Source organism: Thermobia domestica, chromosome 3 (assembly GCF_964235325.1).
Source record: "Thermobia domestica chromosome 3, izTheDome1.hap1.1, whole genome shotgun sequence".
In the NCBI taxonomy this organism is placed as follows: domain Eukaryota; kingdom Metazoa; phylum Arthropoda; class Insecta; order Zygentoma; family Lepismatidae; genus Thermobia; species Thermobia domestica.
Genome location: NC_137456.1, coordinates 196765790 through 196771573, shown reverse-complemented (window position 1 = coordinate 196771573; position 5784 = coordinate 196765790).

Genomic DNA, 5784 nt, shown 5'->3' with positions numbered 1-5784 from the left:
TCTGCTTCAGAGCGTGTTGTCCAATGAACATCATATGTTAATCTCAATATTGTTGTGTATGTAATGTATTTTTTCATTATATACTGTATAATCAAAGAAATAAAAACACTGATCACATATGAGTTAGAAAATGCTTGAAATTAGCTGAAAATGTCAAATCTAGAACAACTGCTGAAATTAACTTTGTAAATGATTGCCTCCATTGAGAGACCTTGTCCAATTCTCCTCATTCCAACATCTTTTTCTTTCCGGAAGAGAGAAGATCTTGCTTATCACACTAAGTATGCATTGACATTGAAATTAAAACAAAAAAACTTGAAAAAGCTTCAGTCTAGCCGGGACTCGAACCCGGTCCACCAAATAGTAGTTCAATGCGCTAACCACTCACCCTTCGCGCCATTTAAACTTCCACCCAAACTAATTCCTAGTTAAAATCGTTTCATGGAAAAATATAAACAAGTTAGTAGTTGTATTGCTATATGTCCACATTCCAATCGACGGGGTACCTTTGTTTAATAAATGGATAGAGAGTATATTTGTATAGAAATACACTATTGTTTAAATAACATATGATGACAGGTAATGGGTAGTGTACTATTGTATGTATGGGACTTACACAAAAGAGAATAATAAAAGATGTCAAAGTTGTAAAGATAAATGATTTTAAAAAAAGCATTGGAAACTTGTTGAACAAAGGCAGCTTGTTAAAAAGAATAATAGAAGTATAGAATACATTGCAGGTGTATGCCTTAAAATAATAAAAGAAAAACCTTGCAGCTATATGCTTTAAAGAATAATAAAAGAGAAACCTTGGGAAAATCATTGAACAAGGGTAAATTGTTATAAAGAATAATAGAAGAGAAACCTCGCAGGTGTATGCTTTAAAGAAGAATAATTTATGTGATGAACAATAGCGGATTGTTAAAAAGAAAAATAAAAGACTTTTTAAACCGGCGGCGGAAACGCGGTCGCGGCGCGGGAAGGCGCGGGGGCGCGAACGGAAAATACCCGCGTGCGCGGGCGCGAACGGTAAAACAAATGTGTACGCGGATGGTAATAAACTTGAAAATGAAGTAAAAGAGAGGATGATATATAATTTTTAAAAGAAGACAATAGTATTTACCTTGAACGTATATATGAAAAGAATTTTGGGATTTTTTTGTTAGTGTAAAGAAAAGTTTTTATGTTTGTGTATTGTGTTATTGGCATGTTTAAATATTGTTTGAAAAGAAGTAGGTGACTTGTATGAACTTCATGGTATTGGTGGACGCCATCTTGTTTGTTTGAACTGCTTAAATACGGAAGTTTTGGAAAATGTTGTATGTATTTTAGCTATGGCTGGTATACAGAAAGAAGATTTTGTGTACGCGGATAAAGAGACGTTGTTTTTTCCGCCGTGTGTGGAGAATAACCCGAAGACCGAAAATAGCGATTTATCGGTAAACGGCACAGCAAACTCTCCAGACAGTGTAAAAACTATTTATTTATCATCTTCGGATGATGATATTGATATTGAAGAAGATGAAGAATTTGTGCCAGGATGACCATCCTTAATATCACGAACAGTACGATTTTGTAGATTACATTGTACGTGTGGAAATTTTAAAGTGGATAGAAAGTGCATTTTAAATGCTATAAAAACTGGGAAAAAATAAAATTTTAATTTGTAGTGGATGTTTTGAAAGTGTTGATAATCAAATGGCCGATGAATGTTTATTTATGAGTCAAGAAGAATTGGTGGAACAACCCATTTCAACTTTAATAGAAATAGAAATTGAAGAATTGTTTTATACATATGCCAAATCGCATATAATTGGCATATGTACCCAGGAGATGTTTTACGAATTGTATTATGATTTGATTGAAGAAAGGGATAAGACATTTTTAACTAAAGTGTTTGAAATTTTTAGAATGAAAGACAGAAAACATGTGTGAACTGATCTAGAGATGTAAAGTGAACTTTGTGTTTGTGTTTGTGTAAATAGTGTAAAGACATACAAAAACTGAAACAACAATTTATACTTTAAACTTTTAACTATGTATGTATACATATTATGTATTCCGAAAATAATTTTTGTGTATTATGTACTGAAGAACATATTAGTGAAGTTTGTGTTTTAAAAACTATAAGTGCATACTTACGTTTTAATAATAATATTTCTTGTGAACAATGCTTGCTGCATCTTGAACATTAATGTTTTTTTTATGATATTGGAACTTTTGGTGTACAACATTTATCCAACGATATAACTCTTATTGATTTATTTGAAGTGTTTGATGAACATTATAGTGAAATTTCAAGTATACACTTTATACGCAAAGCGCGTGATTGTTTAAAGAACACTGAATTTGTTGGACAAATTATACCGTTTTTCTTAGAACGTAAACATAAAATTTCGCCATGTGTTAATGAATACATTATTGATATACAAGCTTTTAAGATTTCAAATCATGAATTTATTATACGTGAAATTTGTTTAGCTGCGTGTGATGATACAGTAAATTTGCATTGTTTAATAAAATCACCAGTAGAATACAATGTACTTCCATTAGGTTGTCAAAAACAAATTGAATGGTTAACATTAAACTTACATGGATTAACTTGGAATGATAAATGCGGTTATACTGTATCACACATACGTAACCTTATATATTAACTTTGTAAACAAGATGCAACCTTTTATTGTAAAGGTGCAGAAAAAACAATTTGATGAAAAATATTTTTGCATTAACTAATATTTTTATAACATTGAATGTATTGTATGCAAACAAGAAATAATAATTATTATTCTTATGTGTCATGATTGATTATAGCATTAAGTTTTTTGTTATTGTAATTTTATAGTATTGTAATGTGATAAAAATATAAAGAAATAAACTTTTGCATTATAGTAATTTTTGTTTTCTTTTTTAAAAAATTGTTAATGAAATAAATAATTCGAAAAAATTGAAAATGATTGAAAGTAACATTTGTTTGATATTTATTTTGTTTGGCATTAACTTATATTATATTGTAATTAGTATTCTTTCACATGTTTACATTTTTTTAATTTTTCGTAATATTATTTTACATTTTAAGAAAATATTTAAAGATAAATACAAATAATAAAAAATACCTAATAAAGTATTACAATTTAAAATACACATGTATATAAACATATATTGCTTTAAAGTAAAATGAAACTTTAATGCTTAAATAATTTATGTATGAACTATTAAAAAAGAAATGTTTTGAAAATACTAAATTAGTTGAACACTTTGTATTGGCGTGTTAAAAATTGCAAAGAAAACTTTATCTTCGTATTTTGTCGTTTCTTTTGGAAAAACTTTTAGTTAAAAAGTACGACTTTACGAATATTTTTTCTGTCATTTGAACTAACACATTATGTAGAAAATATTTGGAGAATTTGTTTTACTAAGTAAAGTTTCTTATTTTTAAACTTACGTATTGTTAACAGAATCGTTTTACGAAAACTATTTATTTATTTATTTAACTTCGCGCAATAAATTACACGAACATTTCGTGTGAACTAATAAAAATGATTTGAAAATAATAAAATGTGTGAACTTAGAAAAACATATATTAATATTTATTGTGTTTTGGATATAGAATACAAATTTAATTTGTTTTGATGTTAGTATACTTTTGAAAATACATATATAGATACCTGCATAATGAAAAGCAAAACACATGCTGCAGTTGGAAGCTCTGGTAGTTAATGGAAGCTATATTTACCAATGGGAAGTAAATACCAACTTGTAACACGCATGCGCATTTGCTAAAAGTTTATACGCATGCGCAAATTTATTTATGAAAAGCAAAACACATGTTGCAATTGGAAGCTTTGGTAACCAATGGAAGCTATATTTACCAATGGGAAGTAAATATCAACTTGTAACACGCATGCGCATTTGTTAAAAGTTTATTCGCATGCGCAAATTTATTTATGTATACACAGGAACAATACTTAAATAGTATAGTATTTGTGAAGATGTGTAGTAGACAAGTATACCATTACGAGTACATTTCGCAACAAGAGAAAGAACTTAAACTTGTTAATAGGAAGAAAGTTATTTTTGTAGAAGATAATAATATTTCTGAAGTGAAATTATTATATCCTAATGAAGAACATTGTAATTCGTTTAGAAGATTTTATCGAAATGATGATGAAATACAATTTGAAAAAGTGTATCCTAATACACATATTGAAATTCGTGAATTAGATAAGGTGAACTGTAAGTGCAATCGGTTTAAAGTAAGTAAGTTGTGCATAAAAGAACTTTTTGAAAATTATAAACTGAATGAACCACTACTTTGTTGTGCTTGTTCATTAAGAATACAAGATGAGCGCCTTCATTTATGTTTATTATCATATAATAATCGATTGAAACGTGCTGTGTGGGAATTTATAATTAAGAAGACAACTCGTGACATAGTGTTTGAATTGTACTTGAAGAAACATTGTTTAAACGATAATCACAAACAAAACAAAACGCTTTTAAATAGATTTATCATATGAATCACTTACATTTTGTGATACTTATATTTCTCAGTGGAACTGTTTTTAAAAAAAGACAAAGATGCCTACAGGAAACAGACCGTGTGTGTATAATTGTAGTTCTTTTTTGTGAATGAACAGTGCGTGTTGGAATGTATTTCAAGATGGAAACCAGAATATAAACTTGTATGTGAAGGTTGTTTCGAAAACTCACGTATTATAGAGCACCATGATTGTATTACTGGTGACTATGAAATGATGTGCTTTAATGCATGGCGTGTTATGGTACAAGGGGATACTTTTGATGAACTGTATGAAATCTTTTCATCATATCACAATATTGAAATAGATGATTGGACCTTTATTTATGTGTTATAAAATATTTTATTAAACAAAAATTTTGTCGATTTAATTACAGAGGTTTTCTTATAAAAAGATTTTGTTTATAATTTTTATAATTTTTAATTTGTTTCATGTGTTAGTGAAATAAGTAAACGAAGTAAAAGTTATACAATGTAAATAGAATAAATTTTGTATTGTAAAATACTTATTATAATTTGATACAGAAAAATCTTAGTATGATGAAATTGTTTACATGTACATGAATTTAAAATTAAAATAGAATATAATATTAAATATCTATTTATATTATATAATTCGCAAGAAATTATTTATATGTAACCACTTTTAAATTATGTGAAAAATAAAAATATTATTTCTATAAAAGTGTTTTTGTTATTTTCATTTGTTTTAATATATAGTTTCTTGTTTTTGTATACACAAATAGTTTGTAATGTTATATACAATCGTATTTAGTTGTAATTTTGCACACATTGAAATTTATTTTGTATTGTTTTACATACATGTTTTCATTTTGTAATTATGCATAAAATCGAATTGCATAATTATTTTAATATTTTAATACATTAGGTAAATTATAAAAAATGAAATAACATTTGTAAACGAGAAAAAATAATCATGTTTGAAATACATATATAGAAAAAAATTTTTGAAAGGATAGTAGAAAAGAACTAATGTTTAGTTTATTTTGATAATATAAATTAATTTGTAGTTTATATTTATAATTTAATATGATAACAAGAAATTTTAAAATTGAGTTTTTTTTCTTTAGTATACGCAGATATTGTTAGGACAAGTTGTTTTCCACATTGACTTTCTAACGAAGCGAAAGAATGAATGAAAAAAGATCCGATTCATAAAAATAATTTAAATACACATGTACTAATAATGAAAAAATAAGAAACAATGTTTACAAAAAGTTTAC